Source organism: Mesoplodon mirus (genome assembly GCF_964341445.2).
Source record: "Mesoplodon mirus genome assembly, contig: HAP1_SCAFFOLD_1225, whole genome shotgun sequence".
NCBI lineage: Eukaryota > Metazoa > Chordata > Mammalia > Artiodactyla > Ziphiidae > Mesoplodon > Mesoplodon mirus.
This window is the reverse complement of record NW_028294854.1, coordinates 22,731-50,687: the sequence shown is the minus strand read 5'-3', so window position 1 is coordinate 50,687 and position 27,957 is coordinate 22,731. Positions and strand designations below refer to the sequence as shown.

At 37.6% G+C, this 27,957-nt stretch overlaps 1 pseudogene across 1 annotated transcript in view; it reads left to right on the top strand.

Annotated features, from left to right (window-relative positions):
* LOC309797920 (ferritin light chain-like) overlaps positions 1–25,676 on the top strand; it is a 42,843-nt pseudogene extending 17,167 nt beyond the window's left edge. Inside the window, exon 2 of the transcript in view lies at positions 25,068–25,676. The product of the transcript in view is annotated as a ferritin light chain-like (transcript). The remainder of the gene's footprint in view (positions 1–25,067) is intronic.
* The last annotated feature ends 2,281 nt before the right edge of the window (positions 25,677–27,957 follow it).

Below are 27,957 nucleotides of genomic sequence, written 5' to 3'. Positions count from 1 at the left end.
AAACTATACGAAATTTAAAACTCGGTACTGGATTGGACACAGGTAAAGAGAGGTAAGTGAACTGGAAGATAGAGTAGTAACAATATTAAGACTAAGGCATGGGAAACGAAAAGAATAAAAAGTAGACAAAAGCACATTTGAGACACATGGGCCACAGTAAATATTTTTTATCATATGTGTAAACTGGAGTCCAAGGAAAAAAGGAGAGAGAGATTGGGATGAAAACAATATTTCAGAAATATTAACAGCTGAGAGTTCTCTAAAACTAAAAAGAATATATGGAGCCATAAATTCAATAAGCATTAAAAAATGCAACAAGAACAAATCCAAAGAAAACCACACCTGAGATCACCACAGTACAATTCATGAATAGCAAAGAAAAACATGACATCTTAAAAGCTGCCCCACGAAAAAGAGAGAGATTACTTTCAAAGGAACAATAGGATTAAGATTACAGCTTTCTTCTCAACGAAACTGACTGGATACTAGAAAATAATGGAATAACATTTTTAAGTGCTAAAGAAAAGAACTGCCCATTGGGAATTCTAGAGGCAGAGAAAATGTTGTTTGGAAGGAAAGATGAAATAAGGAAATTTGCAGATAAACAAAATTTAGAAAATATGTTCTCATCAGAACTGACTGAATTAAATTATACAGGGAGACCCGCAGGCTGAAGGAAGATTATCATAGACGAAAATAAGGACTTTATAAAGAATTATGTATAACAGAAGGAATAAATAAGTGGATAAACCTAAATAAAATCTAACAGCACAAAAAAGTAATAATAAAATATATCAAAAATTAAAATGCATTAAAACAAATGGAAGAGAAAAAGTAGTAAAAGATATTTAAGATCTCAGCATTGCTTGAGAAGCAGTAAAAGAGCTAATAAGTCATGGTACATGTGTAACTGCTACTTATGTAAAAATAACAAGCTAACACAAGGGAAAATGGAATTTGAAGAAATCTAAAAGGAAGAAAGAAGAGCAAAAGGAACATAACAAGGTGGGACAGATAGTAAACGAGGAGTAAACGGTCTACAAGAAAATACCTTAACTGTAAATACTCAAATTAAAGGACAAGGATTATTAAAAAAAAACATAATTCTATGCCACCTACAAGAGACAAGAGTCAGATTGAAAATTAAAGGATTCAAAAATTATGTCCTAACAACAATAAGTAAAATTGAAGAAGATTTTTTAATGTTAACATAAATTTGAAAGCAAAAAGTATCACTGGCGATAAGGCAGGATAATAAAACCCACTGTTACTTTACAAGCAATATATTATAAATCTAAACTTCAATGCAATAGATGAAGGGAAATTCCAAAAAACTAAGTAGAAATAGAAAAATCTAAATTACCTAGATCAGTAACATAGAACCACAACAACAAATCAGCAGATTAGAGAAGATCTGAATACCAACATTAAAAACTTTGGCCTAAATTTACATAAAACACTGCAACAACAATGATGGAATATATATATTATGCAGAAAATTTTAGGTGCACATGGCACGTTTATATAATTGACTATATTCCGGTTATAAAACAAGACTCCGAATAAGGAAGAAATTTAAAAATATATAACCAATATTTTACCAAATAATTGGATATTAAAAACATACTTCTGATCATTATGTAAGTCAAAGATAAAGTCACAATGGGAATTAGAATTTTATTAATTGAATGATAATGAAAATATGCCATAACCAAACCTGTGGGTTGCAAATAAACCTGTGGCCACAGAGAAGTTTATGTATTCGAATTATATTTTCCAAATGTAAAAGGGAAAGGAATAAAGCAACTAGAAGATAACCTATCACCCTGAGGTAGGCAGCTCCTGAACTGTACCTGGTGGGGAAGGCAGGGCAGAACTTCAGGAGGCCAGCTGAGAGCACGGTGAACGCCACATCAGGAGCAGTCTCCAAGAAAGAGCATTTAATGTACAAAGGGATGACTGAAATATATTTAAGAGCTAGCACCCTGACTCCTCTTAAGGATGACTTAACTTTGCTGGGGAAAAAATAAGAAGTGCTCGATGTAGAAGGTGAATAGCTTTATAATTCCCAGGAGAATCTTGGTACCAGGACCACATAATGAAGAACTTGGAGTCCCCGTGGCTATTCCAGCAGAGAGAAAAGGAGAAACAGAGATGCGAGAGAAAATAAAGGGAACTCTTGGTGCAATTTGGTGCTGCTGCAGGCCCAAGTCCAGGTATGTGCTCTCTAGCTCCCCATCTTAAATAAAAGCCACCATGTTCCTCAGTCTTTCAGGTACTTAGAATTTCTCTTTAGAACCTGAAAATGGGGTCAGGTTTCCTGTCTGCATTGCTACAGTCCAAAATAGAGGCAGGATGTTTGAAATAGTTCTCCATCTGGCAGAGGAGGCCTTGAAGCTGTGAGCCACTCACTGCAAACCAGCAGGGCATGAAGGATTCTTGAGCAGATCTGAAGCTACTGGGAGAACTTTCAGGAGTTAACTCCCTTAGTATATACTGTACCTCCAATTCTCCCTCTCTGTCCAGTCTTCCTCCACTCCCATGGGGACCCAAAGGGGCTAAATGAGCACTCTTTGACTTGTACTTGGTGGTCCCAGAACTTGACTTGGGCTTGGAGACTTCCATGAAAAGTCTGCCTTCCACCTACTGGCTTGGGTTTCTTGGTCTCTCTGCTCCAGGCTAATCCTTTCAACCTGCTTTTTCCATTTCTGCCAATTAGCCCCCTCTCCAGACCTTCCTAATTCTCTTCTGGGGTGGGAGGAGACTTACTGAAGGCAATGTTTATTTCTAGAAGGAGAGGTGACCACATGACCTCACAGTGGTCATCCCCTTGATTACTCAGTTTCTGTCTAGATTAGTCGTGGGTGTCTGTGCACCCCAGCCTCACCCCCAGGAGGCTGTAGATCACTGTCCTTATCTCAGCCCTGAGCCTCTCTCTATCCTCCTTCCCTCTCTCTCCTTACCCTTCTTTACCCACAGACTCGCACGCTTTCTGGACCTCTGAGGACGACAAGCACTTCACAGAACCTCTGCTACAGAACCAAACATACTGAAATGAATCTTTACAAAGCTATTGAAACAACAGAAAAAGAATACATGAGGATTGTTTCTCCTGAAGGTTCAATTACCTAGGGGGCCTTTAGCAAACTTTGATTGATAAATCTCACCTTTCCTTCCTTGGCAATAGTTGATCACACTGTGAGGAAAACAAGTTAGAGAAAGGAAAAATAATATTTGGATTTCAAGGAAATAATAAAGATGCAGTGGCTATCTTTGACTTTTGCAAGCTGAGAAGAGGTTTACATTTTGATTATTTGATGGCAGGAATCCCTTTTAAAACAGGGCCAGTCTCCATGATGCATTTAAACATCAACCTTTTCAAATAGAGCCATAACCCCCACAAGATTTCCTGATTTCTCTGGGGTCAGATAAACCATCACATTTCACAGTGGTGCCCTGTATATGAAAGTGATAAACATAATCTGGAAGCACAGCAGTGGCTAAAAATATGGGGCTGGAAGACATTCGTTGAAATGATTTTTTGCTTTTAATTCATTGCATAAAATGCTAATGTCCAAATTCAGGCAGGTAGATCTTACTAACCATCAAGAGCTTCAACCCTGCTAACAGCTAAGTGTGCACTTTTAAACCCTACTTTGACTGCTCCAGAAACTTACTGGGTTTCTTTAATGCCTCTGTTACTATTTCCTTTGTGTCATTTTGCTTTTCTTTAAAAACATAGCTCTGTGACCTTGGGGAAGTTATATTATTTCCTTGAGACTTGGTTGCCTTCTCTGTGAATATCTGGGTATAATTTTAGTATTGCTCAATAGAATTTTTGGTGATAATGAAAATATTCTATATCTGTACTATGCAAAGCAGTATTCAATAGCTACATGGAGCTAATAAACATCTTTGAAATATGGCAAATGCAACTGAGGAACTGAATTTTTAACCTTATTTTAAAATTTGTTTCCATATAAATAATGCCACGTGGCTAGCATCTGTTGACAGTACAGATCTACATAATATTTTAAGAACACTCTCCACTCAAAAACTCTGCCATTCATTAAGTCAACCTAAATAATTTTGCCCTCTGACAAACAGAAAATAATTTATGCTTCCCTTGAAATTATCTGTCAAGACCTTTATCAGTTAGGGGACATTATATTCTTAAAATTGACTTTGCTTTATGAAACTTTAATAATGTTGGAGTTCTCTGCCCTTGGTACCACCTTTGTGATGATGGGAAATACTGTGGATGATCAAGGACTATTTCAAGAGATCATGGAGAGAAACCGTCTGGATTCAATTTCATTATGAGGATGTCAAAATGTTAAACTACTTAAAATAAAACCCATACTGTTTTTATGCTAAGTTATATTCTACATGTAGCTGGAAAAATGTTAAAAATATTTTTAAAGAACTACACATCTGGGCTTCCCTCGTGGTGCAGTGGTTGAGAGTCTGCCTGCCGATGCAGGGGACACTTTTTCGTGCCCCGGTCCAGGAAGATCCCACATGCCGTGGAGTGGCTGGGCCCATGAGCCATGGCCCTGGGCCTGCGTGTCCGAGCCTGTGCTCCGCAACGGGAGAGGCCACAACAGTGAGAGGCCTGCATACCACACACACAAAAAAAATTAGAAGTATCTGAAATAAGCCTAAATTCAGAGTTAATCAGATCGGCCTGCTTTCTCAGGGGGACTGGAATTCACTGCTCTTTCCCCTCAACTCCATGATGTCAGTGGCACTTTCCACAGATGAGGTGGCCTTCTCTGCCTACTGCAGAAGCTCAGTTCCCCCAGGCCCACTCCCTGTTTGAATCCCACCCTCGAGGCCAGGTGCACCCTTCCCAGAACATTCGTGGTCTCATTTCAGTTTTTGACCTGCTCAGGTTGAGTCCCTGTAGACTCTTTCTCAGCTTGAAACCTGATCTTCAACCCCTTTCCCTGACCTCGATGGTTACATTCCTACTTTAGGTCTCAGGTGCTTTAGCTATAAAATGATATAGTTGCCCTTAATTCTAAAGTCTTCTTTCTAAAGCTCTACAATGTGGTGGCTCCTTGAAAATGTTTCTCTTTGCTGGTTTTAATTTTGTAGAGAATTAAAACCACAGCTACTCTAAAAGACAGTATGTTACATTGGATAAGGAAAGTGTGTTTTTGTAGTTAGATTAACAGGGATGGAAGATGACTTAGTATGTTTTAAGATACTCATGATCCATTCTCGTGAGAGTCAGGGGAAGAAGGGGAAGGGAGTTAATAAAATACCAAACCATTGTGACAAATTAAGTTAACAAAGATGTAGCTGATTAGTTACTACTTGAATAAGCCACACATATCCAATTCAAGTTTCCCTTTATTTTTCTAAGGAGGGATCCCAGTGAACTGAGTCCCATGTTCAGGAACTCCACATTCAATGGCTTAGTCTTTAAAAACTGTTATGTTGCTGGAAGAAGAAATATTTCCCATCAAGTCCTAATTGATGTTTAGCTATCACGCACATTTGAAATAAATTTATTACTTTGCCTGATCTCAGTGTAATGCATTCCAAAGGGCCAAAGAGCACACGGAAATTTATGGAGTCTCCATCTTCTACACTGAAGTGTGCAATAAATTACAAAATATTGGGCCGTGAAATTCACAAGCCATAGAAACCACACCATTAGCAATGTATACAGTGGTAAACAGCAGGTAATAATAATCATATAAAACAAAATAGACTGTGTGTGTTGGCACTGCTGCCAATAAAGCAATCATTAAATGCATTCATATGCATCTACGCTAGGTAAGCTCTTTGAGGGCAATTGCTATGAATTCTACATACCTGTCAGGATATTATATAGAGCCCAGTTTCTATGGCCTTTATTCAGAGAGGCTGAGAAACGGTTACTGTGGGTAAATTCAGACCTTTTCTCAATATAGGATTTGGTCAACATGCATTCTGAACAGCAAAATTTCACACTGCTTTCAATTTTCCTACAGTAATTGCCACCTCAACAAATGCAGGATTAAGTATAATGGATTATAAGAAGTTAGAAAGGAAAGATGGAAGAAAAGAAGGAAGGTAGAAAAAAGGTGGGTATGGAGTACATCAACATTTACGTAAAGAGTGGACCTAAAACTAACCTGAGGTTACCCTAATCTATTAGCGTATGATATAGAAGCGTAAGTGAAAAAATAAAAAAAAAACAGCAAGGAAATCTCAAAGATTCTTTGTTTTTTCACTTTACTGCATATACACATCCATCTTAAACAATCTATATGCTTATATCCAATAAGAGCATTGTTTTGCAAGGCTATTTGGGTTCTATCAGCATGTAAAGGTCGGACAACTCAACTTTAGCAGAGTTAGCCTTCAGGTGAATAATTGCTTCTTTCAGGTTGTGAGCATTTCAATTTTCCAGAAATGTTCCCCAAAAAATGAAAACTAAAAGAGCCCTAGGACAGTGTCCTTTAGAAGTTTTATAGTATCAAGGTTTTTGGAGGAAGAGTATCCTTGTCGATTATCAACACAATGATTCCAAGCAGGTCAATTTATGCTGAGAATATTATATAACAGACCCCACTTCACCTCCATTATACTGACAATGATCTTCCTTACTTCAACCTTGTGCTTCTTAGTAAAGTTGAAAATACTGAGCCAAGAACAGACAGTGACAATGCCAGAGACTCAGATGTACCTATAAGGTGCCTTCAGACAACATCAGCCACCCAGGCTAAAGTCCTGGTTTAAAACATCCCAACATGAATGAATCTCAAAAACCATATGCTGAGCAAGTGAAGCCAGATCAAAAGGGCACCTACTGTATTATTCAACTTACATGAAATTCTAAACTGGGCAAAATTCATCTCTAAAGATAAAAATCAGATCTGTGGTTTCCTTGGGGTGGGAGATGGGGATACTTTTGCAAAAGCCTAGGAGGAAACTTTCTAGGGTTTTAGAATTGTTATCGATCTTAATGGGGGTGGTTGTTATACAAATGTGTACATTAATTAAAAGTCATTGAACCGTTGACTAAAAATGTCTGCATTTTATTGTGTGTAAATGATACCTTAATAAAGTTGATTACAAAATGAACCAAAAACAAAACAAAGAAGAAGAAAAACCTCTCAAGACCTCAAAGGAAATACACTGTTTTCTTTCAGGGTACCAGATTGGAAATGAGGCACTGGTCTGTTCTACCCTCAGATTATCTCGAGGATTATCTAGTCTATTTTAAAGCACTAGAGTCCCCTATCAGAAAAACTCACCCCATGTTTAATTACTTTGATTTCTTCTCTGCCTCTTCTCCCACACGGTGAAGTCATTTACGGAAGAAAATCCAGCTTTTTCCAATTTTGCATCATCACATATTCTTTCCAAAGCTACTATTTATGAAACAAAATTTGGCTACACTTTGTAAAAATCTAGTTTTTTGAGCCTTACAAATCTTAACAGTTAACCTATTGCCTCCTTTGGAATTTGGAAAAAAAATTAGTTTGAAAATGAATAGCTGAGATTTGACATTTTTGTGTTTTGTGATTTTCTCTTCCCCTAAGAGAGAAGTGAGTAGGAATGAGAAACACATACATAAAGAAAAAACAAGTTATCTTGCTGCCTTTGCATGGTTATAATTTATAGGAGGCCCTTTTCAACAATAATCTATTATCAGAATCAATAAAAATAATCTCCATGAAGGCCAGGCCAGGATATTTGTCTCTTTTTCAGCAGATTGCAATACAAACCACATTCATGGATATGCTTCTTCATGATCTTTGTAATACTGTAACAGCTGACCATTTCCTCATGCCTCTTCACCTTAACTTAAACCTGGTTTTCATTAATGACCTCACATTTCCTTCTCTATCACTTGGTTGTCGGCCTCTTTTCCAACTCCAACTCCAACTCGCATTTCACTCTGGAACCAAAGGAAGACTCACACCTTCCTGCTTTTTAGTGGTACCTCAAGGTCATTACCATATTGTGATCACCCTGAAGAACAGCCAGACAATTGTTATTGCAGAGCCATCTGACAGTTTGTAGCTCTAAAAATTAACTAAGGACCGCATTTGTCAAAAATACCCTAGTTTAAGATTTTGGTAATATAGCAACAGTAATTCCAAAGTCATTTATGACGATCAGTGTGGGAAGCACCCTCCTTCGGGAAGATCCTTTGCCATGCAATACACTTACCCTGTCAGGTAATAAGGAAGCACGGCCGTGGAAATTAAACTTTTGTGGAAAGAAATACTTGGCTTGAAGTTCATACATTTTTCTTGAATTAGATTCCCCATTAATTACATTATCCACAGAGAGGTAATTATCAGAATTATGTAAGCAATTAAGGAGATGCTACTCCACATTCTTTCAGCTTGTTGACCTTTCTCACTTTATTTCATGTGGCTATCTGAAACATCAGTGATTTACATGTCTTTCTTTTTTTAAAAACAGATTTCTGTGTGTGTGTGTATGTGTCTTCATGATGAAAACATCATTAAAATAAAATATCATGAATAGCCTCTTAAGAAGCAGAGTCTACTTAAAGTCCTGGAAAATGTGAAAGCACTAATATTCATGGACAACACTACACTCTGAACGCTACTCCAAATTTTATTGATCTCTATTTTGTCTAGGAGTTTTTCAAATTTTCTACCATGATCATTTGTTAGTTTTATAATTACATAATAAAGGCATTACATCATACAATCTTTTGTTATCCATTGCAGTTTTAAAACTATTCCTTTCCTTGTCCTCAGCAGATATGTCATAGATTATTAGTACACAAGCAAAGACTTTCAACGTAACAGTACTTTATAGTGAGAAGAACTATACTGAGCTATCTCTATCCTAAGACAATGCACTAGGAAAGCACTAGGAATTCTTAAGGACTAGGAATACAGAGACAATCAAGGGGTGAGTTCCTTGCCTTCGAGTATACATAATCATTATAGCAAATGCTTAAATAGCACTTAGTATATAACTCACCACAGCAGTCTTATTATACTCCTTTTAAATAGGTGAGCAGAGGAAGCCACAGGGAAGTCATAGGGTAAAGCCAGAATTTGAACCTAGGTAGACTAGTACACTGTCCACGGCTTTAACTACTATGATAAAATATATATATATATATATATATATATATATATATGCCATATATATATATATATATATATATATATATATATAACTCCAAGTATTCCAAAGTTACAGAACACTTATCTACCATAACTCAAAAAGGAGCACACAAACTTGAATAGAAAATAAACATGTAAAAGGTCATAAATAAACCACAATATAACCTGCTCCACATAATATACTGACTGCAGTGTCCTGAGCCTCTCCCATCCTTAGGTAGCCAGAAATTACAACAAAATAATACTTTTCACTTTTGGAAGCCACACTATCTCTCATACCAACCAACCAATTACTTCCTTAGAGAGAATAGGAAATTAACCTGAATATCATAAAATATATCTATCTATATATATATAAATACTGATGTAGAATCTTTGTTTAAAGACAATAACTTCGATAGCAGATGGAACTTTACCACTGCAGGCTTCAGATAACCTCTATATTTCTCAAAGTTCATGCTAAATCATAAAATGCCATATTGTGTCTGAAGCTATTTTATCCATAGTCCATTTTCTTAAATGGACTAGCAAAGCAGTAAATACTGAGGAACATTTTGGCTCCCAAATCCTAAAGCCATTCTGATTATGCCTGGGTCATCATGGGGACATCATCCGAACTACCAGAGGACTGGTAGAAATACCAGTGTCCTGGCCAGCTTATAAATTAGAAATTATACAGAATCCAAGTTTATTTTTTTGTTAAGTAATTCCTATGAGGTTTTTGGGATGTCAATGTAAAGTCCTTTCATGTGTAATGTTTATCCATAAAATAGGGAACAATGCCAATCCCCGTCATAAATACTTTCACAATCTGACACAGAAAATCCACTGTAGGGCATAGGACCTGCAAATAGGATATGAATCACACACATCCATCCACTCATTCAGACAATCCACAAATATTCATTTTTAAGTCTACTATATGCCAATAATGTACCGGGCTCTAAGATGCTAAACCTTGCTAAATGCTGAAACAGACATACTCAGTTCTTGCCCTCCTGGAACTTATGACCTACAGAAGTGCCTTCATTGTAAATGGTCAGGACTCAGCCGATGCTATTATCATCAGCAGGTGACCAAATGATAGAGCTTGCTTTCTAAACAAGCTCCACACTCTTTGCTTTCAACATTTTTGCTTTCCTTCAAGCCACATAATCCAGTGGTCAGTTTCTCCCAGTTAGTGAGGTTTGGGGAAAATGTACCCAGTGAACAATTCCTTGTGGCCTCACTCTTTCCTCACACTCTCCTCTGTGCTCTTGAGCTAAAGAGACCTGGATTCAAGTCACTTGCTCTAACCTTATTATTTTAAAATAGGGCTGCTCCTGCTTTGAGGATCTCCACGGGATCAACACAGTAGCAAAGCAGCACTGAATCAGAAGCAGGTACATTTCAAAATGACAGCTCTAAAAATATCCACTCTCCTTTTGTTCTCCTCCTATCCCTTTGCTCTGAACACCTCTGCTCTGAGGCTTTGCCTTTACCCTTCTCTGATTACTGCTCCAAAAGGGTTTCCAAGAGCGGGGAGTATTTATGGTTTCACTTGCTCCCAAGTCCTTGGTGGAAAAGGATGCTTGCTTTCTGATTCTTACTAATTCCACACTCACATTGTTAACACAAAAATCATCACTTAAAAAAAATTTCCTCAGCTTCATATTTCATCTGGGCCAACACTGAAAGAATATTTTCAAAGAAACAATATCCTCTCTCCTTTGCTCTTCTGAGTTTCACGTTTTTACCTCCAGTCTCATTTTCAACCCTTATTATGGGATGCATCACCAAAATAGAAGAAAGTTCTTTCTGCTTTCCCTGTACCAGCCAATCATTCTACTTTGTTCTGTCTCTAACGAACAGAATGCGAAATCAACACAAAGCCTGATTATGCGACCTCTTCCAAGGGAAAGGTCTGAGAGTTGTCTATTTACTAATGAAGCTCAGTGTGTATTAAGGGTTGACTGAAGCAATCATCAGGAATTTTCATCCCTTAAATTAGTGTTTTCCACCAGAGGCACATCGTTCATTTCAGATAATATAACTTTTAAGTTCAGGATACAACTGGACAAAAGAAAAGAAAAAAAAGTAACCAACACAACATTTGCAGTAATAACACAGTAACAGCTATCATCCTTCCCTGAGGAATTCAGCCTACTTTATGGACACAGTTTAGTACAAACTCATAAGAAAGCTAACAAAGCCCAAAACCACTTCACAAGAGTGTAGAGAGGTAAAGGTCAAAACTTATTACTGCCAGGCCCAGCAGACAATGGCACCTACCGGAAAGAGCACAGGACGGGAAAACCTGGAAGCCTGTGTTCCAGTTTCGGTTATTCCTGTAAGCATTGGTATGATCTGAGTGAACTCAGCCTGCCCTGCTTTTTCCGTTTATAAAAACCTACATCATCCTCTCATTAGAATGAAATGCCACATCTGAAAAGTTGCAGATCTCTTTAGGAAAGAAACAAAACTCATGTTTCTAACCAAAATGGAATAATTCAGTCAATGGAGACATAATAAAAATCTGCCATAAAGCAACTGTTTACTTGAAATCTATCTTTTGTGGTGTATTTATATGGGTAAGGAGTGTAAGGATATCATAAGTAGAGTTACCAATTCTTCCAGAAATCAAGGTCATTGAGTTCATATTTCAACTTTGACCTTGACCCAGGCTTACAGAGATGTAACATGTGCCAATACCTCATATCCACCATACATGGGAGAAACAAGGTATGCAGACAGATCTTCTTCTAAGTATCCCATATCTAGTGGCTTTAATACAGGGTCTCAGATTCGTTGCCATTCTTCACATCCAGATGTGGGCATTTCCCCTTGAATTTGGGCAGGCTTTCCGTGGCCTCAAACAATAGAGCAGGGGTCAGTAAATTATGGCTGGTGGGCCAAATCTAGGCCTCTACCGGCTTTTATAAATGAAGCTTGATTGGAACACAGCTATGTTCCTTAGTATATGTATTGTTTGTGTCTGTTTTCACATCACAGCAGCGGAGCTAAGTAGTTTCAAAAGAGACTGTATGGCGTGTAAAGCCTAAAATATTGACCATCTGACACTTTATGGAAAAAGGTCTCCAACGCCTGCAATAATATATAATGAAAGTGATGCTGTGTAACATCTAAGACTAGGTCATAAAAGGTCATGCAGCTTTTGCATGATTCTCCTGGAATGCTTCAACCCTGAACACTCATTCTTGGGATACTCTATCTTGAATCCTAACTACCACGTTATGAGAAGTCCAAGCCACATGGGCAGACATCTATAGGCACTCCAGGCAACAGTCCTTGTTGGGCCCAGTCTTCAAGTCATCCCATCTCAAGGGCCAGACATGTGAATTAAAATTATCTAGATGATTGCAGCCCCAGCCATTTGAATCCTCATGAGCTGAGGTTTCAGACATCAGTCACAGAGTAGAGACAAACCATCTCCTCTGTGTACTGTTTGAATTGCTGACCCACAGAATCTGGGCACATATTACAATTTTTGTTTATTTCACCACTAAGTTTGGACTTCTTTATTATGTAGCAATAGATAACTACAGCACTGTGTCTGTACACAGGAGATCTACATTTCACAGAGCACATACTTTTATTTATTTATTTTTTTTTTTGCTTTAAAACAAATTTAATCAGTTATACATATACATATGTTCCCATATCCCCTCCCTTTTGCGTCTCCCTCCCTCCCTCCCTATCCCACCCCTCCAGGCGGTCACAAAGCACCGAGCTGATCTCCCTGGAGCACATACTTTTAGATGTGAATGTTGACTGCTCAATTTCTAAGAAGAACGTATACACAAATATAGGTACAAAATATTTATGTATATGTAAATATTAGACCTATATAAACTAATCTATATTATCCATAAAATGAGGGGCCCTTGATAATGGCTAACATTTCTTTTCAGTATTTATTGTATTCCAAGAACTGATAAATTCTTGCATTGTATGAATTTTCTCTTTTAACCCTCATAGCAACTCGCTGAGAGAAGTAATGTTATCTCTATATTATAGATGAGAAAACTGAGGCAGAAACAGATAACATGCTCAAGAGTACTCAACAAGTAAATTTTAGAGTCAAGATTGGAACCCAAGTTCTCAAGGTTTAGATCCCTTACTCTTAGTCACCAAGCTATATACTGAGTAAGGAGATGAAAGCTGAAGCCATTACCTCATGCTCAAGAAGTTAGACAGAAACTTAGTAGGCATGGTTGAAAGAAAACAGGACTTGGAGTCGTAAGTCCAGAGCCTGAGTTATGAAATGAATTCTCCTCTCATCTAGATATAGGTTTGTTTTTAGAAAATGAAAAAGATCACTGCATATTTTGATGGTTAATTTCTGTACTTAATGATTACAAAAGAATGGAATTTTACCAGGGAGCTATTTTGCAATGACATAACTTATTGATTCAAAATCAAACCTTTATTATAAATTCTTGATTCAAAAGCAAATCTTTATTAAGTCTCCGTTGCATCAGAAGTCTTTCCCATTCTTCATTTCTTTTAAAACCCTTTCCTGTCTACTCTTGGCCAAAGCTTGAAGCCTAATTTAACATTTGGAAATAAAATAATGAAATAGTCATAACACAGCAATTCCAATGCCTACTGAAATGGAAGCTCTAAATAATTTTTCAGATAATTTAGGAAATTAAAAATATTTACATCATAGATGCAAAGAGAGAAGTTACTTGTGTAATAAAATAAATGGTGAGACAAAGTTTCTGGTCAAGTAGATTTGTTTAAATATGAACACTAATTTGAGCTCTATCCCGGTGCTAAAACCCAGTGACAGGTTGCATACAGTTTCTAAAGGGATAGTTCAGTGCATTGGGTCAAATTCATGCCCTAAAATGTGGTATTATTAGTAGTACTAGAAGACAGAGTGTGACTGTCTTCTTTGGGACATAGATAAAGACCCCAAGTTAGACAATATCAAGGACAAGTTATGTAGAAGAAGATATTATCTCAGTCCTTGGAACATGTTATCCAGGATTGAACAAGAGGTAGATTTATTATGAAGTACATGAAGCCAGAGACAGTAAGCAATGAGTGGTAGTTGGTTAAAATAGACAGGTTTTAGAAGTAGAGGCAGGGATGTAGAAAACAAACTTAGGGTTACCAGGGTATTGTGGTGGGGAGGCTAAATTGGGAGATTGGGGCTGAAATATACACACTGCTATACATAAAATAGATAACTAATAAGAACCTGTTCTTCTTATTAGCACAGGGAACTCCACTCAATACTCTGTAATGGGCTATTTGGAAATCACTCTAAAAAAATAAAAGTGGATATATGTATATGTATAACGGATTCACTTTGCTGTACACGTGAAATTAACACAACACTGTAAATCAACTATATTCCAATAAAATATTTTTTAAAAAATAGGTTTTAAGAACCATAGTCAGGGAGCAGTGTGGATTGGAAAGACCTGGCAAGAAATATTTCTGCATCCTCAGACAATGCTCCCCAAGCTGGCTATTGCAAGGGTGAGCATTTAAGAGATCTTTGACCTAAGGAGGACAGGAGATTAACAATCAACCCCAATGTGCATGAATTATTCTCCTCTGTGTTATCAGAAATCAGATGGCATCCTAGAGCAAGGGTCAGCAGATCTTTTCTGTAAAGGGTCAGATAGTAAATATTTTGGATTTTGTGTACCATACCTCTCCGTTGCAACTGCCTATCTGCTGCTGTAGCACAGAAACAGCCATGCACCATATGTTAATGAATGGGTGTGGCTGTGTTCAAGCAAAATGTTATGTACAAAACCAGGAGTCAAGCGAGATCTGATCAGTGGGCCAGAGTTTGCGGACCCCAGTTCTGGGTCAGTGTTCACAGCTGAATGAGTCATGAGGCCTTAAGTTCCAGTTCTCATTGTACTACTTTCTACCTGGGTGAACTTGGGTTCATCCTTTTATTTATATGGGCCACTATATTAGTCAAGCTTCTCCAGAAAAACAGAACCAACAGCATGTGTATACAATGTGCCCATATATATTGATAGATCTAGATCTAGATATCAATATTGATACCTAGATCTATATCCATATCTATATAAAGATAGAGAAAGAGAGAGAGAGATTTTAAACAATTGGTTCACACAATAATAGAGGCTTGGTCAATTCAAAATCTGCAGGTTAGGCTGTCTAGAGACTCTAGGAAGAGTTGCAGTTCAATTTCTGTAAGTCTTCTGGCAGAATTCCTTTTTGCGACAGGGAGGTCAGTCTTTGTTTTATTAAGAGCTTCAACTGATTGGATGAGGCGCACCCATACTATGGAGGATAATCTGCTGTACTCAAAGTCCAACACCAATTTAAATATGAATTTCATCCAAAAACACCATGACAGAGACTACCCTGGTGGCACAGTGCTTAAGAATCTGCCTGCAAATGCAGGGGACACAGGTTTGAGCCCTGGTCTGGGAAGATCGCATGTGCCGTGGAGCAAATAAGCCCGTGCACCACAGCTACTGAGCCCGTGCGCCTAGAGCCCATGCTCTGCAACAAGAGAAGCCACCGCAATGAGAAGCCTGCACACCACAACAAAGAGTAGCCCTCGCTTGCTGCAAGTAGAAAAAGCCCACGTTTGACAACGAAGACCCAACGCAGCCAAAAATATCAATAAATAAATAAATAAATAAATAAATAAAAATTGTAAAAAACACGAAAACACCATCACAGAAATATCCAGAATAATATCTGACCAAATAACTGGGCATGGTGGCCCAGACAAATTGACATAGAAAATTAACCACCTAAGACATAGTTTTGTGATCTTTTACTGAGAAATTTGACTTATCTGAACTATTTTGATAACTAGAAGATACCTTCTAGAGGTAACACCCTCAGGTTTTTACATGGTAGGCAGCAGAGGGAAAGAGCCCATTTGTCCAGTCAGATGACACCTAAAGGATAAAATTCTGTCTTCTCTTTCCAACCCACAAGGATGAATGCCAAAAATACATCATTTATATCTGCTTTAGCTAACATAGGATAGGCCTGGAACAGACCTATGCTCCCAGTAAGCCTCATGAAATGCTATTTCATTAAGGGGAGACTTTACTTGCTAAGATTAGAAGCAAAAGAGAGTGGTGGATGAAACACTGCCCAAGGATATAAGTTCATGCAAGGAAGCAGGAGAGAGAATGGGTATCCGAAGATGTGCACTCTAAGTCAACACTAATTCCACAGCATCAGGTTATAATTCAGGGAGCACAACTGCTGGGGTTTTTTTCCCCCTCTTTTTTTCCCCCAAAGAGGGACAAATCAAGCATACTGACAAAGGAAGAGCATTAGTTACCACAGATAAATTCCTTTTTAGAGGTGATCTCGCAAATAATTTGGCTCAGTGTAGACTATGATTTGGTTCCAAAAACCATAAGCTAGAGCATTTCATTCCAGGTCCCTCCTCAAATATCCATGATAGGTAGAAATTTGGCATCAGTAGTTCTTGAAATCTCCCCAGGTGATTATAATATGCAACCAGGGCTGAGAATCTGGAGATGTAGAGAGAATTTAAATTCAACTTTAGTTAAACAGTAAAACAAGCTCTGAGTCTACTGGCTGGAGCTAGAAAAGGGATATGCATTTACTGGGATGAGAAGATAAAGAAAACCAGGGAGTAAATCAAATGCTTTACACCTGTGCTTAGCTAATTGTTACTCAGATAATTCAGACAATCTTACAGCACCTGAACCCTGAAATTCCTTAGTTCTGTTTAAAAAAAAGTAAATCTTCAAGTAACTGAACTCTGAGAATCATGTAAATCATAAAGAAAAAGAAGAAATCTTATTTTTTGAATTAGTTGATTTCATATATACTGTTTCACATTCATGATGTTAACTAGTTAGCTTTCTTTCCATTGTATGTTTGAGGAAAGTAAGGCTTTAAAAATCTCAGTAATTTTCTCAAGGTCACTTGTTAAGGGTGTGGTAGGGAGCATAATGGCTCCTAAAAATGCCCTCACCCTAATCCCTAGAACCTATTAATATGTTACCTTACATGGTGAAGAGGACTTTGCAGATATGACTGAAGTTATAGACCTTGAGATAGAAAGATTATCCTGGATTACCTCATGGAACAAATCTAATTGCATGAGTCCTTAAAAGTAGAAAACAATTCCCAACTGTAGAAAGAGAAAGAGAGACATGTCCTAATAGAAGCAGAATCAGAGAGATTCAACATTTTGGGTTTTGTAGGTGGAGAAAGGGGACTCTGAGTCAAGGACTACAAGTGACCGCTGGAAGCGGATAAAGTCCAGGGAACAGAAACACCCCTAAGAGCCTCCAGAAAAGAATGTAGCTCTGCCAACACTTTTTTTTTCTTTTTTAACCATCTATATTGGAGTATAACTGATTTACAATGGTGTGTTAGTTTCTGCTTCATAACAAAGTGAATCAGCTATACGTATACATATATCCCCATATCTCCTCCCTCTTGCATCTCCCTACCACCCTCCATTCCCGATCGCAACCCTGTATGTGGACACAAAGCACAGAGCTGATCTCCCTGTGCTTTGCGGCTGCTTCCCACTAGCTATCTATTTTACATTTGGTAGTGTATATATGTCCATGCCACTCTCTCACTTCATCCCAGATTACCCTTCCCCCTCCCTGTGTCCACAAGTCCACTCTCTATGGCTGCATCTTTATTCCTGCCCTGCCCCCTAGGTTTTTCATAACCATTTTTTCTTTTTTTTCAGATTCCATATATCTGTGTTAGCATACGGTATTTGTTTTTCTCTTTCTGACTTACTTCACTCTGTATGACAGTCTCTAGGTCAATCCACCTCACTACAAATAACTCAATTTCATTTCTTTTTATGGCTAAGTAATATTCCATTGTATATATGTGCCACATCTTTATCCATTCATCTGTCGATCCTGCCAACACTTTTACTTTACGCAATTGAGACCAATGTCAGACTTGTAAGGTAATCAATTGACATTGTTTTGAGTCACTATATTTGTGGTCATTTGTATGAAAGCAATAAAAAACTATTACAGGGATCCTATAGGAGCCAGGCTATATATTTATACTTAAGTATTTCTGAAATGAATTTAACCTTGTGATTGACAGCAGCAGCAGCTTCCAAGGGATCCCACCACACACCTGAGGCAAACGCAGCCTAATACAAAGCAGTGACAGCAGCAGGTCACTGCCCCACACTTGGGGTAGAGGGGGACTCGATCTACTGTAGCAGCAGCATAGCCTGAATGGGAACCCATCCTCCTGTGGCACTAGTCCCATCAACATTAGTCTAATCTGCTAGCACCTGCTGCACCAACAGACCCAACATATACAAACCCTCCAACTCAGCAGCATTAAGTGAGCCAGACTCAGTGTTTCCTGAAACTCATATCCAATGGCACTGGAAAGCCCAGATATCACCTAATGTTATGAAAACATAAAAAAAAACAATAACAGAAGACTGGGAACTTCAGAAAGAAAAGGGGAACAATGGAATGGGTGAAAACAAATGGGGTATATATAAGAGACTATCATTAGCCTCATGAGTTTCTTAAATACTATCCGATGGTCAAAGCAAATATTATGACACCATCTGATGTGGTTCTCAATGTAGAGAAAGGAAATACTACAGAAAATCATACTTTAAAACTGGGGAATATTAAGAGACTAAATGGAAGTAAAATTTTGGAACTTCACTTGAAGTAATAAAACACTGATTCCAGTAGGCTATGGTAAGTTACATATGTATACTGTGATGCCAAAAGCAACCACTAAGAAAACTATACAAACAGTATACACAAATGATTATAAATAAATTAAATTAAAATGGACTTATTAAAAAATGTTTAAGTAACCCAAAATAAGAGAAACACAGGATTGAGAAACTAAGGTAAAAGACAAAACAAAAAATAAAATGGTAGACCTAATCTTTAACATAGCAATAATTACATTAACTGTAAATGATCTAAATAACGAAGTCAAAGAGAGATTGGAAGAGTAGATTAAAAATTCACAAGCATGATCCAACTATATACTGTCTATAAGAAGTTTACTTTAAACATCATGATATAAGGAGTTCAAAGTAAAAGGAAGATAATGATATATCATGTGAACGTTAATCAGAAAAAGTAGGAATGGCTATATTAATATCAGATAAAGTAGACTTCAGAGCAAAGGAAATTATTAGGGGCAAACAGGGTCATTACATAAAGATAACAGGAATAATCCACCTAGATGACCTATTGATACTAAATGTGTGTGCACCAAACAACAGAACTTCAAAATACATGAAGCAAACACTGAAAAAGTAGTAAAAGGAGAAAATTTTAAATCCACAATTATTATTTGAGACTTCAGCACAGCAATTTATAGAACTACCAGAGAGAAAAATCAGCAAGAATATGGAAGAAATGAAAACATCATCAATCAATAGGATATAACTGACATTTAAAGAACACACTCAGTAACAGCAGAATACATATTCAAGTGTCCATGGAATATTCACTCATATACTATATACTGGGCAATAAAAAGAACCTTAGCAGATTTAAATCGTAATGTGCCTAAGTGTTGGATGCTAAGACTCAGAGGTTTTCTTATTTCTTTCATTTATATATTCATAAAAAATTAGCAGATTTAAAAGAATTAAAATCATAGAGTATGTTCTCTAGCCATAATGGAATCAGACTAGAAATCAATAACAGAAAGACAAGAGGAAAATCTTCAATCATGTGAAAACTAAACATCACAATTCCAAATAACTCATGGGTAAAAAAGACAGCAGCAAGGAAATATTTTTTAATGCATAGAATAAAAGAAAATGGAGATATAACAGATCAAAGTTTGCAGAATGAAGTGAAAGCAATGCTGAAAGGGAAGTTTATAGCACTAAATTGGGAAAGAAAGTATTTCAAAGCAATAATCTAATTTTCTATATTACAACAGTAAAAAAGGAAGAGGAAAAAACACTAAACAAGCAGAAAGAAGGAAATAATAAAGATGAAATAGAAATCCATGAAACTGAAAACAGGAAAATAGGGGGGGGGAATCAATGAAACAAAAGGCTGGTTCTTGGAAATAAACAATCTAATCAATAAAGATCTAGCAAGACTGATAAAGATAAAAAGATGGATGGCACAAATCACAGATATCAGAAATGCAACCAGGGATACCATGACATATCCTGCAGGTTAATGAGGGACTAGTTGTTATGAACAAGTCTACATTATAAATTCAAAAATGTAGATGAAATGGGCCAATGCTTCTACACTCAAAACTACCAAAACTCAGCCAAGATGAAATAGATAATCTCAATTTTCCTGTAACCATTAGAAACACTGATTTTTCATTTAAAAACTCCCAAAAGGAATATTCAGGCTTAGATGTTTCACTTTTACCCAAGACATAAAGAATTAACACCAATTTTACATGATTTGATAAGAAATAGAAGTAGAATGAACAGTTCCTAATTAAATTTATGAAGCCAGTATTACCTTGATACTAAAACCGGACAGGGATAGTATAGAAAGAAGAAAACTACAGACCAATATTTTTTATGAAATTGGCTGTAAAAATCCTCTGCCAAATATTAGCAAATTAAATCCAGAAATATATAAAAAGAATAATATACCATGACCAAGTGGCATTTATTCTAGTTATGCGAAGTTGGTTAAATATTTGAAAATCAAACAATGTTATCCACCATATCCAATAGATTAAAGGGAAAAGTCATGTGATCCTATCCAATAAGGCAGAGAAAGCACTTGACAAAATCCAATCCCATTCATGATTGTAAAAAAAGAAGAAAAAAGAACTCCAAGCAAACTAGGAATAGAAAAGGAACATACTGAAACTCATAAAGATGATCTACAAACAACCTATACCGAGATTATATTTAACTGTGAAAGACTGAATGCTTTCTCTGTAAGATCAGAAACAAGGCACGGATATCTGCTCTCACCACTTTTATTAAATATATTACTGGAGGTTCTAGTAAGAAAATAAGCAAAAATAAATAAATACATAAATTTAAATGTTAAAGTTTTAAAAAGTTCATTTAAAAGATAAAAGGACTATTCCTACTATGTTGAATAGGAAGGAATATATCCTACTGAATGTTGAAGAGTAATATATCCTATTATATTGCCTAAGGAAAGGTAAAACTGTCTGTGTCTGAAGAGGAGATGATAATCTAAATGGAGAAAATACCAAGGAATCCACAAAAAGCTTGAGAAATAATATTAGTTTGTAAATGTTTTAGAGTACAAGATCAACACAGTTTTATCACATTATATATTAATAACAAATGTGTAGAAGCTTAAATTAAAATATGTGATGCCATTTACAACTGACCTAAATAAATACTTAAATACAAGCCCAATAAGACATTTATAGGACCTCTATACTGAAAATTACAAAATGCTGATGAAGAAAAATTTTAAAGTCCCAAACAAATAGGGAGACATACCTTGTTCATGGATTAGAAAACACAACATAATAAAGATGTCAATTCTCCCCAAGTTAAGAGGCTTAACACAATTACTCTTAAAATGCCCTCAAGGTTTTTGCGGATATAGACAAGCTTTTTCTAAGATTTGTATGGTAAGAAGAGGCTGAAGAATAGCTAAAACAATTTGTAAAGGAAGATTAAAATGGGAGGAATTAATCCACCCAATTTCAAGACTTCGCAGTAATTTTGGAGGGCAGATACATAGATCAATGGAATGGAATAGAGAACCCAGAAATAGACTGACATAAATACATTTAACCTGTTTTGCAGCAGTGCAAAAGCTATCAAGGAAGAGTAGACATTTCAAAACATGGTACTGAAACAGTTGGACATCCCTCGACAAAAACAAACAAAAAATGAACCTTAACCTAAACCTCCACACCTTACACAAAAATTAAATCAAAGTGGATCATAATCTTAAATGTAAAAGCAGGACATTTTTAGAAAAAGAAATAGGAGAAAATCTTTGGCATCTAGAACTAGGTGAATAATTCTTAGACTTGACACCGAAAGTATGATCAATAAAAGCAAAAACTGATAAATTGGATCTCATCAAAATGAGTTAAAAATGCTTCATAGAAGATCCTTTTAAGTGGATGAAAACTCAAATTACACAGTGGGAAAACATATTTGAAAATCCCACATGAGACAGATGACTTGTATCTATAATATACAAAGAACTCTCCAAACAACTTAAAAAAATCCAACTAGAAAATAGGCAGAAGACAGGAACAGACATTTCATGGAAGAGAATATACACATGGCAAAGAAGCACATGAAAAGATGCTCAACATCATTAGCATTAGGGAAATGCAAATTAAGACCATAATGAGATATCAGAGAATAACTAAAATTATAGTGACAACATCAAATGCTGGTGAGTACGTAGAAAAGTTATATCACGTCACTGGTGGGAAAATAAAATGGTTTAGCCACTCTGAGAAACAGCTTGACAGTCTCTTTTAATCCTAAAAGTAGATTCACCCTACAACGCAGTAATTGTACTCTTGAGCATTTATCCAAAAGAAACAAAAACTTAATTAAGTTCCCACAGAAACTTACACATAAATGTTCAGAGCAGTTTTATTTATAATAGCCCAAAACTGGCAACTACCCAAATGTCTTTCAATGGATGAATGTTGAAACAAATTGTGATAAAATCTTATGATAGAATACTACGGAGCAACGAAAAGGAACAAATTATTAATATATGCAAAAATTAAAATGAACTTCAAGGGAATGATGCTGAAGAAAAAATTTTTTAAAGCCAATCTCCGAAGATTAAGTAATTCATGATTATGTTTACATATTATTCTTAAAATAACAAAACTGTGGAGACGGAGAACAGATTAGAAGTTGCCAAGGGTTAGAGATGGGGGTAGAAGGTACAGTGGGGAAACTTTGTGAGGTTTTTGTGGTCCCAGTACAAATAATACAGCACTCTTGGTTTTAATCCCTAAAGATGTTTAAAAACAATTCCTAATAAGAATTGTCCAGATATTTAGCAATGGCAGCAGATTACAGGTATAGCTCCCCAACATGACAACTTCAAAAGAGATTGTACTAATTCAATGCATATGTTAATTTTTAAAAGGCCAGTCACAGTACTTAAATGGTATATATCTTAACGATATTATTCTAAGTATCTAGCTATACCAGATGGACTAGCAGGATTTTCTGTACATTCAATCTTATTTAAGACAGTAAAACTTATAATAAGACAGTTAAAAAAAGAAAAAGAAAAAAAACAAACCTCAACTACAGTTGGATATTCTCATAGGAAGATGAGGTGAAAATATGTAGCAGTGGTTCCAAAGCTTAAGCAGTGGCACCTAAATTTGGCTGCATATTAGAATCATCTGAAGCACTTTTTAAAAACCCTCACACTGACTGTTGGTCATCCTAGACCAATAAAATAACTTTAAATTTCCTCAGACGATGCCAGTGTCTACCCAGAACTGAGAACCAGCGGACTAAGCAGAAGGGGATGTTTCTACAAAGATTTCTTAACAATAAGTCCTTTCACCCAATCAGATTTACCTTCCCACAAAGGGGTAAAGAAGGCTAGATGTTGTCCATACTTGCTTAGCTTTAATTAGCACTTGTGACTTGCCCAAATCCTAGATCATGTTTCCCCTAAATTTCATGTTATTCCCTAAGTTTTTCAAATCCAGGGCTAAGGGGTTTGCCAGGATGAGATTTTAAGTATTCACACAGGGGAAGTCCCTGGCAAACCAGGACAGCGGTCACTCTACATTGAATTGTAAAGCATCCTAAATAACCCTGCCACTGCTCCCAGATACTAGTCTGTGCCAACCAGTGGAGAAAAGGCATTCTCCATTACTACCACGGCAAATGCTGCTGTACTTGCCTTGGCTACTCCCTATCTTTTCCAGGCGTCACTCCCCTTAACCTGCTGGTGGACGCTTTGGCCAGCTGACAATGCAGATATTTTCAAACTTTAAGGTGAATAAAAATCATATGGAGGGCCTGTTATAACAGAGATCACTGAGCCCCTCTAGAGTTGCTGATTCCATAGGGCTGGGATAGGGCCCTAAAACTTGAATATCTGACACATTATCAGGGGACGCTGGTAAAGCTGGTCAGGTTGTTACCGAATGCAGGTTCATGTGTCTGAAGCACAGTGAGGCCAAACAAACCTAAAGGTTGGAGTCTGGAGAAGAGAAAGGTTTATTGCAGGATCGAGCAAGGAGAGGGGTGGTCCATGTTCCAAAACCCCTGAAATCTCCAAAGGATTTCAGCAAAGCATTTTTAAAGGCCAGGTGAGGGAGGGACATCCCAGGGCATGTGATCAGCTCGTGCACAATCCTCTGACTGGCTGATGTTGAGGCCACAAGGCAGGTAACATTATCCATCCTAAGGTGCCAGAAGGTCTGGGGGCTACATGCTCATGATCATCAAAGAGTTCATTTCTTCCATTGGGTGGTGGTTTTTAGCATCTGAAAACTCAAGAAATATGCCTGAGATACTATTATCTGAGTACTTCAGAGAGAAACTACAATAGAGGATATGGGGGATGGGTCTGTCCTAGGAAGGCCCCATAGGGTACTGCTTGGTTACAAGGTGACCATACTTTGAGAACCACTGCTCTAGTGGCTTGGAATGTTAAGAAAGTAATGGAAGAATCCCTTCCCAGATCTAGATTCTAGTATCACCAGCTATTTTGGTGGGAGGAAGGGTAAGTTTTGTCCTTGCTTGGACTTCTTGTTCATTTATATCAAAGCCTATTTGAGGCAGTGCGTTCGGCAGTCCTGCAGATCTGTCTTTTGCTTCAACAGTGTTTGGAATGAACAGACCCAGGGACGCTCCTTGCTCCAGCCCCCGACCACCCTCCAACCTTTCTTCCTTTCGCAACCTTTGGAATCAGACACTCAGCTATCCTCAGCCTCCAGGACAGGCCAACACCAGTTTTTGAGCTTAGCTCCTTATCACTGATCAACCACGAGTTCCCAGGTTCGTCAGAATTATTCCACCGAGGTGGAAGCCGCCGCCCACCGCCTGTTCAACATGCATCTGTGGACACTTACCTCTCTCTGAGCATCTATTTCGACAGCAACAATGGGACTCTGGACAGTATGGGCCACATTTTTTGCCAACTGGCTGAGGAGAAGTGTGAGGGCGCCCAGCGCCTCTTGAAAATGCAAAACCAATGCTGCGGCCGCGCCCTCTTCCAGGATGCACGGAAGCCTTCTCAGGATGAGTGGGGTAAAACCCAGGATGCTGTGGAAGCCGCCATTCTTAGGGAGAAGAATCTGAACCAGGCACTATCGGATCTGTGCGCCCTGGGTCCTGCCCGTGCAGACTCCGAGCTCTGTGACTTCTTGGAGAGCCGCTTCCTGGAGGAGCAGGTGAAACTCATCCAGAAGATGGGTGACCACCTGACCAACCTCCGCAGGCTGGCTGGTCCGCAGGCTGTGCTGGGCGAGTATCTCTTTGAAAGGCTCACCCTCGAGCCAAACAGGAGTCTCTGAAGTCCAGCCGCGTCTGAGGAGACCCTCTGGCGTCAGAGCTTCTGCCTGAAGCCCCACTCTGCAGCCACTAGGCAGCTTTGTAACCGCCCTGGAGCCCTCTCCCAAGCCTTGGACCAAATGGAAACAGTAACGCTTTTTGCAGAAGGAAAAAAAAGCCTATTTGAAATACAAACAGAATAAAGCGAAAAAAAGAAATATATACATATATTCACGTTCTTTTAACATATGAATTGACCCACTTTATCTGTGTGAAATAAGTTTGTTCCCATTATTGGGCTGGTTCTCAAGCTTTGCTGCTCGTTTGAATTACCTAAAGAGCTTGGAAGAAAAACATAGGTGTCTGGGTCCCAGCCCCAGAGATTTTGATTCAGTAGGTCTAGGGAGGAGCCTGGGCACGGGGAGGTCTCAGAGTTCCCCAGGTGATTCTAATGTGCAGCAACTTTGTGAACCACCTCTTGGCTTCAATGCAGCTAGTCATCAGATATTAAATCTAAGACACATGGACTACTAGTGCGTGAGCTCTGTTGCTAGGTGTATTCCATTTTCTTCCTCCTGGAAGATTCGTGCCAGGGAAAATGATTGATAGTTGTGTTACTTCTCTGAAATGGATGGAAATTTCCAATTAGCGTGAACAGGGGAGGGTGAATGGGTGAATGCAATAAGGTGTATCATTTACGTATTGCCCTATGTGTATGGCTAGAAGCTTTTGCAACTGAGGTCTGCCCTACTTTTCATGCTAATGGTAATGCTTGTCCTCCTAATGCAGCTGTAAACCTTATAAGCCCATAGGTAGACAGCATCACAAAATATTTACCCCTCCCCACTGGCCCACTCTCAAGCTTCACTCCCCTTCCCCAATACACAAATGTGCATCAATGTGCTTGAGACCAATATCAACATACTGACCTTCAATTCTTCTACTTTGCAGCTTCCCTCTTCTCAGGAGATGTCAGCATTTAGTGCAAGGACAAATGCTTGCCTCTTGAGGAGTAATGTAGACAAAGCCTCCAAGAGACAAATAGGTCTCAGGGAGGGGGAAAAAAGTCTTTCAAAAAGGTTGATGCCCAGAGGAGGCATTTTCAGTCATCTCAGCTTAGAGGTCCAATATCCAAAATTAAAAAGGTTAAAAAAAAGAAGAAGAAAGCAAGGAAGAAAAGAAGGAAACAATTTTCTTATCTCATAGTAATAAGGCAGTTTTCCTTAAAAAAAAGACTTAAGCCTTAAATTCTCTTTCCTAATCAAAATGTGCTTTTCCATCTTTAGACTATTCCTCTTATATCCTGTATTATTCATGATGTTTAATTCTTGAAATAGCACATGGCTGAAAACAGAAGCTAACCTCTTGTTCACTATGAATTAAATCTTCTTTTCCTAGGACCCATCTACAATGTACAATTTGGGGTTGGCCAACATAATTATTTTCTCTGAAATACGTTACAGCATTTTGCCTTTTCAATATATACTTATACAATACATTGTTAACACAACATATATAATATAGTCAATATAGTAAATACAACTGTAACACACATGATATGATGCCACTTTGGTGATTTTCTTCATCCATGTAATTCTGAAATTTGACAGTATAGTTTTCATATTCTAATGAGCTGAGTATTACCTTTGCAAGGATAGAAAAATAAAATAAATTCATAATATTCTTGTGTGGTTTGCCCCTGGGGTGGATTACCCTAATGGGGGGATATTTGAGCCTTTCCCTAAGTCATTAAAAATCCTCCAGCGAGCAGCCCCTTGTCCTCTCCAGGGAGTGGGGGGAAAGGATCTTTAATCATAATAATCCTGGGGGGAGAAATCTCGGAAATAAGACATCTGCTTCTGTGCCTTGTTGTTTTGCAGAATAGCAATGATTGCCTTAGCAGCTTCTATTGCCATATGTATACAATAAGTAAATGAACAGAAAATTGAATGAACGCATAAAAGAAGGATAAACCCACCCAGCTTAACAAACCCACTCTCTCACCTGCTGTGCCCCGAAACATGAAAGAAAGAATCACGGGATCATAAGGATTAATAAAATAACAGTCTCTGTTAACAATATTGACAGGAGGTATAAGGATAATTTGTCTGATGTGGGACCAACAGCTTAACTAACTGCTTAAATCTTTTTTTTAAGGGCAATTCATTCATTTATTGTTTAAAGATTGCAAAACAACATCTGAATTTTTGTAGCACAATTTAAATGTTTTACAGAGTAAAACAGAGTATAAGCAGAGTATAATAGCAAAAACAATTAGTTTCCAGTAATATCTATATCTCTATTCAGAATTAAGTCTTCCACAGACATGTAACCTGGAAACAAAAGCCTGTTACAATAAGCAAAGCTTCAACGGAGTGGCTACTTTTC